This window comes from Accipiter gentilis, chromosome 4 (genome assembly GCF_929443795.1).
Source record: "Accipiter gentilis chromosome 4, bAccGen1.1, whole genome shotgun sequence".
In the NCBI taxonomy this organism is placed as follows: Eukaryota; Metazoa; Chordata; class Aves; order Accipitriformes; family Accipitridae; genus Astur; species Astur gentilis.
Window position 1 is genome coordinate 28,364,647 of NC_064883.1, and position 13,944 is coordinate 28,378,590.

The 13,944-nt window shown below is 38.5% G+C and overlaps 1 protein-coding gene across 7 annotated transcripts in view; it reads left to right on the forward strand.

Annotated features, from left to right (window-relative positions):
* The window catches only part of KIAA1217 (KIAA1217 ortholog), a 372,331-nt gene that overhangs the window by 127,064 nt on the left and 231,323 nt on the right, over positions 1-13,944 (forward strand). The gene's annotated exons all lie outside the window — the stretch shown is intronic.

The window sequence follows — 13,944 nt, forward strand, 5'->3', positions numbered from 1 at the left end:
ATTTGTGGCTGGGTGCTGTATACAAGCTAAAAATGTTAGGCTCTCCAAGTGGTAAATCACAATCTTTTACAGTCTAAATGCGACCCTGTGTCGTGAAGCTTAATTTGAAATGATAATTTGAAATTATTAGCAAGGGTAAGAAAGATTAAATAATGTGAGAACATAGACATCAGTGCAGGCACAGAATCTCATTCAACCTTGCAAGTAAAACTCCTGTTCATGGATCCTAACAAGGCAGCTGTGAGTTGATTTCTTGTATAAAAACTAAACAGATCAAGTGTATTTGGAAAGGCTTATATGCTTTCAAAATGCAAACAAATGTGGAGGATAATATAAGATTACGATCTGCTTTCACTGATCTGTTGAGCAATGGGCTGCAGGAACATTACCATTGCCTCTTTTTAACTTAGTTTTTGTGACAGTACTCCTTAGAACTGCATTTAAAAGTAGCCATTTAATCTGCATGGTGAAAAATGAGGGTAAGTTGCCATTCTATTAGGAAATAAAAGTAGTAGTATTCTAATTGGACTTTTAATAGGTTCTATATTTAAATATGAATGAGAAGCAGAATCCTTTCAATCCAGAACAGAAATTGCTGCCCCTCCATCCTAAATCCATAGGAAAAAGAAGTGTAAATTGTAGATGTTTGTAACTTGAAGCTGTGTATCATCACTTCACACACATGGCACCCAAGGTTACAGTTTTTATTCCTGGCTGAATAAGGTTTAAAAGAATTAAATTTTTTTTCCCTGCAGTATGACTTTTATTATTTCACAAAGAAGGGGGAAGTGATGACACCTAATCTTACTCAGGGAGATGGATGATCTGTTTGTTTCTACAAAGGAAACTGGGTCTGAAGCACTTTATTAAAGGCAGAAGAGAGCAAATAACAAAACTGGAGGTGGGAGGGCTTACACCTCTGGTCTCACTCACAGAACATCTTGCTTATTTAACGATGTAATGTGGAAACTCATTTTTGATCTTGTGATGTATGCAAGAAATTAAAACCTTCATTCCAAAAAAAAAAAAAAAGCATTTTTTTCTGCCCTGGTAACCAAATATTTATTGATGCTATAGTAAATAATGTTTCCCCATCAAGTTTTTAAAGTTTAAAAATGTTCATAGAAAGCCCTGTGACAGTATGCTTTTTCACCAAGTTAAAGGTTTTTAAACAGTAGTTTCTCCCCTTCGTGTTCTCTCATTTATTTGGTGCCTTGAGAAAAGGAAGTTATGTGGGATTTACAGAATAGCAAGCGTGTACTTTTAAGGGATGTGATTTTCATGGAGCTCTCAGGGCCTACTTTTACTCATGTTATTTAAATGTTTGGGGGCTATATAATGCTTTGCAACTAAAAGCAAGGGTTGCACTCACTGCTTAGTGGTTTAGGTAAGATTTCTCTAAAAGAAAAACCTAGTGGCTATCAGTAGTGCTGCAACCTGGCATGTGCTTTTAGTATTTATAGCATTAAGCTTACTGTTTTCTGGAGCATGAATTAATCCCTGTTATGTACTGGCTTTCTGCATTGGGATGATTTGTGTACATTAGGCAAGATGTTACTGTGAGCTGTTTTTGCAAAAGATGTTGAAGAACAAATATTGATACTTCTGAAGGGAGCGTATTATAAGGGTGATGGAAATGCAGAGTGTGTGGCTTTTCTCTGAAAATGGGACTGGCTGGACAGCCCCCAGTGGAGTCCAAGCATTGGCCAAAGGGATTTGGAAGACCTTTTGTGAGAAGCAGGTGCAGAGCCGGGTGATGGAGAGGCAGCAGGTATGGCAGAAGCCAAGAGAAAGGGCGAAGGGCATAGGAGCCACAGGGCAGCACCCTGGGGATGAGGCTGAGTAACACAAGAGAGTGCGAGCAGAAGCCTAAGAGTGTTTGTGTGGTCCTGAAGAGGAAAAGAGGGAAAGTGGGAGAAGTGCCAGAGGGCAGGTACCGGCTGAATGTGACGGCTGAAATAGGGAGCATGGTGAGGTGAGGCTGAGAGCTCCCTTGGGAAGAGGACTGGAGCTTGGAGGAGAAAAAATGGCAAAGGAGGATTGGATTTTAGGAACGGGTGGGTCGGAGGGGCTGGGATGGGGAAGTGGGAACAGGAGGGTCTCTCAGGTGGGGAGTGGGGTCCTGAACAGCCTGATGTGGAAGAGGGGGATCTGTTTGACCAACCTTCATCTGTTGTCATGCAATGTCAGTGGTATCCCATGGCCCCATGTGTGTGTTACCCCTTAAAATCCTGCTCTGTGCCCAAGAGATCAACCCACAACTGCTGGACTAGTTCCTGCTAGTGAGCTTTGCATGTCTTCACGAGCAACACGATAGCATTTCTGGTTTCTCTGAAATTCTTTTAAATTAAAACCAAAGAGATACCATGCATGAGTGGTGTCAACAGACATCAATCCAGCAAAGCTCAGTGCTTAACAGGTAGGAAATTCAAAATTGCAGTTACAATTTTAATGGGACTGTAAAGCATGATGACTCATTTTAATTATGATTATATGTTGGGGTTTTTCCTACAGCATTCTTGCCCTGTGTTGTGCATGGGATGAGTTGTGCTTAACTGTTATGTTGGATTGTATAGGCAGGGGGGATGCTTGTGGCAGAGAGAAAAGCAGTCCTTATAGGTAAAGCCATTAAAGGCTGGAGTGAATCTCTCTCTGCCTCTGCCGTGAAGGTCTCTGTGTTATCCGATATACTGCCCCAACTTTCACAGGGGAATGCTGGCTGTGTGGATTTGCTTTTCGTTTTAGTTTTTTGATGTGCAAGTCCGAGACCATGGGTTCTGATTTGCAGTGCTGAACACACATAACAGTAACTGAAGTCAGTTTCAGCTGTGATTTTATTGCATGAAGTACTGTCTAATACAAAGGACTTGAAAAGGTCATCTTGTACTCATCAGTTACTCTTCACCTGAATTTGATGAACATCTTTGACCACAATTTCTCTGGATGCCAGCTTTTCATCTTGCTAAAAAAGGGAGGAAGGGGTACAATAACATCCTTACTTTACAGGGGCTGTTGTAAGAATGGTATTTCACAAATATTTACCTACTTTAATATGGTAATGAGGAATAGTGAGGCCCAGACTACAAAATTTGCTGCTTGGTCTTCAGACCAAGGTCTGACAACCGTGCGGTACGTGAACCCCAAGTCCACATCCAGAATAGTTAAGACGAAGCATTTGACTCTGTGTGCAGAGAACAAGACGATGGCCTGTATCAAGGACGGGGTGGGTGTCGGTAAGGAAAGACTGTACCACAGCTTCTGTGCCCATGGGGCAGGAAACAGGGTGGCAGAGGCAATCTGAGTTTTGGCATTTCCCATCTGGCAAGTGACTGTCTTTGTCAACTCAACATCATTTTAGGATTTGCTGGTTTGAAGAAAAAACGGAGATAGGTAAGCCTTTCATTTTTCATTCTTTCAAGACTGAATCAATTAAAATACTATTTTTTCACCTCTGGGATGTGTTACTGATAGAAGAGCTTTATGAATTTCTCTCACCCATACTTTCCTCCAAGAAAAGCAAAGAATATACTAATGACTGTCTTTTCAATTTCCTTCCTCTGTCCCATTTTATTGAGTTTTGATGTTTGCTTTATTATTTGTCTTCACATCGTTTCACTTTGCTTTATTTTTCACTCTATTTTTTTTCCATTAGATTTTCCTCCCTGGTTCCTCCTCTGCACTTTACTTTGCAGACTATGGTAATTGGAATGCAATACATTTAGACTAAAACTCTAGGTATCTCATACTCAGCTGGATCCAAAACTAGACAAAACCCATTTGTCCCAACCCTAGTTCGGGGGTAGGGATAGGGATTAGATAGGGGCCAAAGGACTTTAGGGATATAGTGGAATTCATATCTATGGGCTCTTCATGTAGAACAAGCAATAACAGCACCATAAAAACTAGAATTAATTATATTTTCCCCATTTTATTTTCATGACAAACTCCACCATAACAATGGCTATATAATCCATATGTGTACTACTAATTGTCTCCAAGGTTTTTAAATAAAGAGATACTGAATCATGGGCAAAGTTTGAAAATTATTCTCTCTGACAATCAAGTAATATATATGGAATATTTAAGGCCAAGAACTTTATCTGTCAGGAACTTCCATTTCACAGCATTTCCTGATGGAGATGTACCTACAAATACAGAACACATGTAAGATTAGGGGTTAGCCTTCCAAGGAAGTTCATTATTAAAAGAATAGCAAAGCAAAGAATGTTTGTATTTAGCCTACAGTTCTTTTGTTTCCTCTGCAACTGTTTAATATTCATTAAGACAGAGAACACGGATCTTATAAGTACTTGTATATTCAAATGTTCATTATCTCACAAATCTACTGCTAGCTGTCTTCTTTACAGCCAGTACATATTTTTTTGCTTTTAAAATGCAGGGTTTACTGCAATGTTAAAATAAATAAAAAATCAGAAGTTTTACTGTCTTGTACAGTAGCCTGAAAAACTCTAATGAAACTAGAGTTGATATCAGACGTGTACATGCTAATACGCTTAATTGTTCAAAATTTTGAGTTTGAGACACATAGCTTTGCAAATCAATAAGGAGCGTATTTTTTCATTTTAGTATACTAGTATTAGAAATGAAGAAATAACATGGACCATTAGATACCAAAATACAGAAGAAATCTAGATAAAAAACTTTTCAAGCTGGAAAAGAACATTATTAAAATAACTCTTGAAATTTATAGTTGCATTGTAGAAACAGGGATCAGGTATGAGACAGTAGACATTCTTTCATTGCCTGTGTACATTTATTTCTATAGCTGTTGATGTATGACTTCACCTGGAGGATGAATAGGGCAACTGAACATGCTTCCTTCCAATTAAGATTATGCAGTATATAAACTGGAGTTATGGTTATTGAAAACTGAATGTCTGGACATTTGTTTAGGTAAGGAATGATAGGCCAACCTCTATTCTTATTTGCTGTAAGATCATGACTCAGACCCAATCATAAAGTATACTTTACCTTTTTTTAAGCATGATTTCCTGCAAAAATTGGTCATGTCAAAACACCCTGGCAGGCTTTCCTTCATCGGTAACCTTTTTACCCATTATCTGAATTTGTGCAATTATGATGGAGAGGTAAGTGTCTCAAAAATACTGCATTTCTTTGATATACTGTATACACTGTATGCTGTCAGGTACAGAACAGAGTATCCTATACAAGTAGTACATGTCTATATTTTTCTACAATTTTGTGGAAAATTGCTGGCTGGGTGGAGAAGGAAGCCTGATTAATATCATGTTCAGGGAAAAGCTGCAGTGTGTGCTCAACTCTTCTTACACATCAAAGAGTTCACGTGTGGGTGAGACCTCATGAAAGCCATGCCCCAGGGACGAGCTCAGGTTGTAGCTCACAGCTCAGACAATTCACCAGGGAGGCAAATTCACACTGTGGAGGAGATTGCGTGAATTCTGATGGAAACTTTTTGGAGCTGAATGCATGCTGCAAACTAAGTATAACTCAGTTTATGAAGTCAGTAGTCAATCATAGGTAAAAAAAGATGCATTGGAAACCAAGTTACAGTAGTTGCACTGCTACAGAACTATTTTTCAATTGCAAAAATATATCCACCTTGAAATCTCTTCCTTTGGGACCTGGCAGGGTTGGAAGGAGAGCACTATACATCCCCTTGGGAAGCTCTGGATCTTCTGTTTCTTATATTATAAAAACTAATAATGGGATGGGAAAAAAACCCCACCGATTTGCCCCACAACTGAAGAAAAGCTTAGACCATCTAGATGAGGGAATTTTGGAGAGGCTACAATTTTGGGGGAAATTAGGTATAATTTTTTTGAAGATGATTTTTCTTTAAATTGTGTCTCTGTGAAATCAGTCAGAGGTTTTGAAGGTTAGAATAAATTAAGGAAATGAATAGGTGGCACAGATTGTAGGTACTTAAATATTCCTCATTAATAGATCCTTGTTTCATAATGTAACTTATATCACTTTGCCATATGTAGGATATAAGTATATATTTCATATAGAGTATATCACTTTTTACATATATACAGAGTTTATAGTGGTTTAAGAGTGTAGTGCAATACCTAAGTGCCATGGCTGAATTGTATTTCAGTATTAGAGGTTTCAATAGATACTAGTCAATCAGTACCACAAAAATCTGGACTAATTTTGCAAAATTTGGATGAGAAGGCTCAGAAATATTAGTCCCACTGTCAAAACCCCCTTAAGTCTGGTTGCTTCTGCAAAACCAGGTTTTTTCTGTCCAGAACTGACCCTATAAATATAACATGTATAATTTTTGAATGTGTCCTGTTTACCAAAACAAGAGCTAGAGTTTTGAATTGAAACAGTAACTTTCAGATTTATGGCTTCATTTAATGTTGTGGATATTCTAGTAGATTAAAATGTTACTTGTGAGTTCGGTTTTAGTAAGTTAATTTGTATGATATGAAGACAAGAATTGTTCTACAGTTGAGAGGTTCTAGTTTGAAAGTGGAAAAAATATCATGCAAATGCGATAAAAAGAAATAGCAATGCCCATGTGTTTAATATCTCTTGTACCTGATAGGCTTGTGTATCTTTTCTTTTTTTGGTGGATGGACTGTAGTATTGTTCTAGACTGAAAGTCAGCTCCTGTCTTTTGTTGTTAATTTGCCTGCTAATTAAGTGATGAGATTGATAGAACTTTCTCAAATCCAAATTCCCAGCACTTTTTAAAGCCCTATTACATGGGTTTGAAAACCAATGTGAAAACTGTAGAACAGACTTTGGTTTAGGGTGCCTGTGGTATGGTGGGATTACCTGAGCAGCACCACAGCTGTGGATGGCTCTTAGAAATTGGTATCAGGCAGAGTCAGAACTTTTCAGATCAGTTTCTCTAGGAGACGCCAATTCCCTTTCAGTCAAAGCATTCAATTTGAAACAATCTGAGTTTTCTTTGCATGATCTTTCGCAGAATTTGGATTCTGAGGAATCTCAGAGGACTCAGAAGTCTCTTGGTGAAAACAAGCCATGGTATCCATACACAGTGATGTTGATGGAAACATCAGTATCACTGAGCTCCTGAAGAGTCCTGCTGCTGCTTTCCAGAGTCTCTCAGGTTAGCTCACAACTCCTCTGAAGCAGGATTTTCAAAGCTGGACATGGTACTCCATCACTGAGTGCAGTGGAAAGATTATGTTACATTTCTTGCAGACAAATATTTGTAAATTCAAGTGCAAATACAGTTTTTGCAAAATGTAATGGTAATGTTTTAAGCTTCTGATTATCTCCTAAAGCCATTTTTGCTGTTAATCATCTTTTAAATCTTCTAGGCATTTAGAGGGTTTCCCCTGCCCCAGAAAGGTGATCGTCCTAGCTGATCTTAATTCCTAAATCTTTTCTTGTATTTTAAGGGTAGGCACAACATTGGCCCTTTTCAAATCTGGTATCTCACCCATCCTGAGTGAATTCAGATAAATATTAAGAACACAGAAATTTTCATCCGTTATTTCTTGGAGTACTCTAGGATGAGATTCATGAGACCCAGCACACCACCTGGTTTCATTCCTTCTCTATTTAGATTTTGTCAATTGGAAGTTTGCAGAATGATTACATATACCTAGTCAAGTAATCAAATTAACAGGTTCTCATCATATATAGTTAATGTTAAAACAGCGACTTGGTAATTTCACCTGAAAAATAAAATAATGTTTTCCCATTGCTTGAGGAAATTTATTTAAATGAACCTTATTCTCTTTGTTCTATAGTGTATTGTTTGTTTAGTTTTGTTTTTTTTTTAATATCATCAATCTGACGTGTATCACTTCATGTAAAGTGAATAGAAGTGCAAACAATACTTGTGCCAAGTAAGCTAGTTCTGTATTTGTAGAGGCGTTTAAAGGCTCATCAATCATACAGGTATTTCTCCATGAAAGATATCTCCATTCAAATGCCACTATGTCCTAATATAATCAAAAGCATAGCTAAGAGAAGTTTAACTTACATAAATATTTTTGGTTTGTTTTCCACGCTCTTACAAGCTAGTCTCTGCTAGAAAATTGTGACACCATTCTGGAGACTGATTGTAATTAACCCACTGCCATGCTTGTCTTCACAACTGGTGAAATTAGGGAATGGTCATACTCAGCATTAGGGCAGCTGCTGCTAGTTAGCTGTATGGTTTGTAGCAGACAAAACAATTCCTTCCTGCTTGAGTGGCAAGTTATTTTAACACAGCGTAAATTAAAGATTTCAGTGGTGTTCCTAGCTGCATGACATCCCCTTGGGTGCCTCACTGACATGACCTCTTCGAACGTAATGCTGATCTTGTTGCTTGTCCTGGGGGTATTAGGGGTTGCTTTCTCATCCAGTATGCCATGGAGCTACTCCCTGAAATCATCTAGGAGCTTTATTTAGCAATATCTTCCTCTTTCAAGGATTGGGGGTCAGTGGCAATAGTCTTGATCTCTCCTTTTACTCATGTGCTAAATCTATACTATACATCCAGAGATAAAAATGGTGGCCTGTAGTCATCTTCTTTATTTAGTAATTCCTGTTCAGCCCTGCATGAAAACTGTAATTTTTCAAGGGCTCAAAATGCACTGCATTTTATTTTTAGTCAGCTAACCGCTGAAAATGCAGAAAATTATCTTTTGTCAAAAGAAGGGAAGTTTCCACCAGTGCAAAGCCAAAAGCTTTAGGGAGGAAAACGTGGGAAGCCCCAGGCTCCTTCCCTGGTGGTTGTACAGAACATCGTTCCATCGCAGCTGGCCCACAAAGATCCACTGAGGTAAATTACAGTAGTAGTCTAATAATGATTCCTGTATTTTCCCCTCGGTAGCAACACAGGAATTAAATTTCAAATGGTAAGTTACAACTAATAGCATCAATTTAAATTTCTTTAGTCTCTTCTCTTTTCTGTCCATAAGCACAAGCCTTATTGCAGATGACAGGGTAGAAGCCTTCTGTGAAAAGATTGGTAGTGTGTAGCAGGTGCAGCCTTAATTTTCAGTCTTGATCACTGCATGTTTAAGCATGCAATCCTAACACCAGTTGGTCTTTTATCTTCCTCAAAAAGTTGTGTAATGCTTATCAGTACCTTGATTTAAGCCATATCCATGACAGTTGGAGCTGTTCTGTGACGCTCCATGGCGTGTAACAGCTCATATCTTTACGTCCTATATAATCTATATATTTATTACATATAATAATTCTGATAAAATGTCACCTCTCAAGCAGAAACCTTGTCATGCTACATATTTGAAAGCCAAACCCAACATTTACTGATCGTTTTAAAATGGTGCTGATAGGATGTGTGGCCAATGAGCTTAAGCGTTCAGTAGTTTCTCAGACAGTGTTCTGGAGAGATACGAGAGGAAGTTTGCCCAAGTGTCCTTATCTCTTCAGGAGGCACGTCGTATCTCATAGCAGTAAGGAAATGCAACCAGCTGATGGAACTAGATATTCTTGCATCATTAAAGAAGGTAATATATGAGATGAAAGATCCCATAGATTGTGACAGGACTATTTAAAGAGAGTTTCTTAACCCTCTGAAAAGGTTTTGAGTAAGTTTGTTTCTAGTTTTCATCTGTATGCTTGCTTAGAGGACATTAAAAGCAGGTACAGATCCATTTACAGTTTGACTCATCTTCCACGCATATGTTTGCTCTAGCTGTCTTGAAAATATGTGATGAAGGGAGAAGGGGCTGACCTGCAGGCAGTGTCAATGTGGAATTGCTATCTGCTCATTGCCAGGTCTGAGGATCCCTGGTCAAAAGATGTGTTTGAAAAATGTGTGCTTCGGTACGTGAATACATAGACACAACCTCTATGGACGGAACAGTGAGGACTCCCTCACCTTAGCCATGCCCCAGGGTGCCTTTAGGGGGAACAGGACTCCAGCAGTAGCAAGGGTTGGGTGGTAAGTGAAAGGTGCTGTAAAGGAAGGGGCTGAGGTATATGTTAGTAAACTCTTTCGAAGCTGAAATCTGACTGTGTCAGAATTGGGGGCAAAATCAGCGTCGTCTTTCCACCATGCTGATGTAGGCTTAAAAATACTTGAAGCCTTTGTAAGTGATTCCGAAATTTTTAAATGAAAGCTGATATACATGTAGACAACATTATTGATACTTTAAATGGAAAAACTGAATAAATGTCTGATGGCACTTGTGTTGAAGATGGTAAAAATACTGTGTAAGATCTCTTCTAAATTACCACAGAATTACTCCTACAGACATTAATACAAATACCTTTTTAGTCTTCAGTGATTTTTCTAAAGAACACATTCAGTAACATCAAAACTAGTTGTAACTACTTCAGCTCTGATTTTCTGAATTATGAGAAAAAGTATATGTTCACTTTTCCTAAGGATTGAAAGAGGTATGTTTGAGCCCTGGGCTTTTCTCTTTTACTTTCTCATCTCACTGCAATTGGACTTAAATATACTTGAAGTAAACAAAGCAAGCACCCTGACCATTTATTATATTAGGTGATCTTGGCACAGGCAAGCCTTGTAAAATCAGCTGTGTGTTTAAGCCCCTTGGGAGCCTGGTAGCTAGGGAAAAGTAAGCAAGGTATTTGTACATTTTTTTCAGAAGGGGAGTGCTAGGAAACTGTCAGAGCTCTTCTCAGTTTCAAAAAAGAGCAAAAAAACCAACCAAACAAAGAAAATACTGGTTTTGGATGATGCAAGATAAATTGCATCCTACCTGCATTGGCACTAAACATTCCCATAAACATAGTTATTTTTCAGATGATTTTACTAAACCAAAGTGGTGTATTCAGCAGTGCTATTAAGTGGTAATAGTCAATATTCATAGAGAAGTGGTTTTCAGTTTTTTGATGTCTTGATGTGTGGGACAACCAACTGTAAGGAGGGGAAGAAGAGTGACCTGCACTAGCTAATTTAAATGGTTATTCAGCTATTCACTAACCAGGAAAATTTTTTGACTCAGTACACAAGCAACACAGAGTCCTTAGGCTTTGTTTTATAGCGAACAAGAATTATGGTTTCTCCTAGCCTTAAAAAAATACTTCTACAGCAGGAGTAATGCAATTCCTTATTCATCTGCCTGGTTTTGCTCTCACCTTCATCTATCCATAAGAGTTGGCGTACCTTTCATACCCCTTCATGAGTGCCCAGTTGCTGTTTGTAATTAGCACCGTTTCAGCCCTCCTGTGAGGTTAGGAGCTGTGGAGCAGGTTTCCTCACCCAGGTACCTTCTGACTGCTGCACACACCCGTTTCAGGAGCCGAGGGATGCGAGGGCTTCTTTTTTGCGTTGTGTCCCGTGGGCAGGAGTGAGTTATGTTTGCAGCCTGTCCAGCTTGCCACAGCCTTATCTAGGCAGTTGATGAGCTGCAAGGCTGAGCTACGATGAGGACACTAATGCTTTATTTGATGTGGCTGTCTAGCAGGTGTGCACCTAATGATAGTAAATAACACTGACCAGCAACATATCAGCATGCTTGAAGTGTCACAATAATATAACACACCCTGTCTTAGGGTATATTTACTGTCTCTAACCTTAGTTTTTAAAATTGCAGCTCCGTTAATCTAACCATATGGCTGTATATGATGTAAGATTTCCTCTTAATATAGTAATGTGAGTATTACCTTTAAAAGGTTCTGGTATTTCTTTCACCCTTGTTCCAATACATTTGACTCCAAAGAAAAACTTTTTAACTGTTTCTGCAGTTTATAAAGAAACGTGTCCACTTATTGAAGCCAGACGTGCCATTTGTTAACAGAATTGCATCCTGTGAGGCATCCTGGACAATGTTCCTTTCATCTTTTAAAAACTGCTTCAGCTAAATAACACAGGTATTCAGTCTCCCTGAGTTCACTTAAGGAATGTTGTAATGCTGACTTTAAAATAAATAGATATTTGGAAGGAGCTTGTTCCTCCCTGCTATGCTGAAGTTCTGGTATTTTCATATGGTGCAAGATGCCTTATAAATGTTGTATCTGGACAATTCAGCGTAATGCATCTAAAGACAAGTCTTCCGGTTTCTTGAAAGTCTTCTCATTGTAAATCTCTACTCCTTGAGACATCATTGTGGAGGGCATCTCCCTGCCCCCCTCTAGTCTGATAATAGCACAGTAGCAAAGCAAAAGTTGTAACTCATTAAATGAAATTCAACTTTTGTTTAATGCCTGTGAAACATCATTGTGGATAAAGGACTTTATAATGAGCAGCTTGAGAATAGAGTTTTGCATTGGAAGGTGATGGACAGCTTTAATTATAAGCAAAAATACAATTTCACTTCAACAAGAAAGTCATGTAGGCCATGTAAATACATTGTCTGTCGTATAACTTGTGGGCTCTCAGTGGCACTTTCATCCAAAGATAAAATGATGTTCCCGGGGCCAGCAAGGAGAGCAACACCTTTTCTTTCAGAGCTGCTCCTTGGATTAGAGCAGAGCACTAGAGAAACACATGCTCTGAAGACTGCTTCCTTGTCAGATGGGTGGGTTTTATCCTGCCTGCCTCAAAGCTTGAATGAAAATGAGGAGTGGAGGCTACGGGGATTTGCTGAACGAATATTTGTGTTTGGTCTTAGTGTGTGTATGGAGAAGGCTGCCACAAAGCTGGGATGTGAGGTGTCCGGGTGTCTGGAAGAGGAGCCACTGAGCTGGACTGTTTTCATTAAAGTGGATGTTCTGAAACTATACGAGTACCTGTGGTACTGCTGTGGGTACTCACAACACCTCAGTGGTTTTAAGATCCAGGTGCAGCATTAAACCTCCCAAGAATCAAACCAATATTAAACATTGCCTGTAGGCTTGTGTTTAGAAGAATACAGAGAAAGGATGTTTAAAGGAATAAGGAATCCTTTCTGAAAGGTCAGTTGACTGGTGGCCCTCATTGTGCATCCTGGGTGAGCAGTTTGTGATACATCCACATTTAATTCCTCATCTATGCGATAGGAGCTGTTTGTCTTCTGATTCTTGCAGGACTGTAAAGGCCTGACCAAAGCCTGGCGTTCAGTGCAGAATGAATCATCTTTAGTAGGGTATAAATGTCGGGGAATTGAATCAGGGCGGGGTTAAGTTCGGCTTAAACTCACGTTACCAAAATATATGAAACAGTGAACTGTTAAGACATATTTCATGGGAAAATTCAGTGGTCCCAGCAGTACGCCAGTGAGAGCTGCCAACATAAAACATTCAAAAGCTATTCATTAGAGACACCAAAATTATTAAACTGTTTAAGAATGATAACATTTTTAAAATGTGTACACATTAGGTTCTTCATTATTTGCTCTCTGATTTTGAGGTTTTGGTATTCCTACTTGAGAAAACCATGCATGTACTTCATACATGATATCCAGAAGCTTACTTTAAAACCAATGAAAAAAAGGTTAAATAGTAAAATTGAAAGGAAACTGATATCTAGTATAAACACAGCTTACAAGTTTAAGCTCAAAGAAAAATGCTAGATACTTTAAGGCTCCAGAATAATCACAAGAACTTCTTAATAGTGTATCAAACCAAAACTGGATAATGCATAGCTACATTCACTACGATGCATCTTGACTGTGCATTTAGCAAGAAGAAATTTCCCCTTAAAAAATTAGTGTTTTGTAGTTTTGTACTGTTCTGTCTGATTTCATTGATATAATGTAGATTTTGTAAAAATATTTAAATATAGAACATATTTTAATATAGTTGAGTTTATGCTGAAGCCATTGCTCTTAGGACATACCAGCCCGGATGGATGCAAGAATTAGTATTTTTAGTTCAGTTGATAAAAATGTCTTGGAAATCTGAAAGGAACATTACTTTAGATAGTAAATAGTAGAAAATGTGACTGTTTCAGAAAAGGTAAAATGATACCTAGAATCAGGCAGTATATATTTTCTTTCTTAGTCCCAGTTTAAAGAACCCGGAGGGTGAGGCACTAGCGCACATTTGCATGTGCAACATGAGCTGAATGGTTGGTTTGCGTGATGGAGTATTAGTTAATTTTGC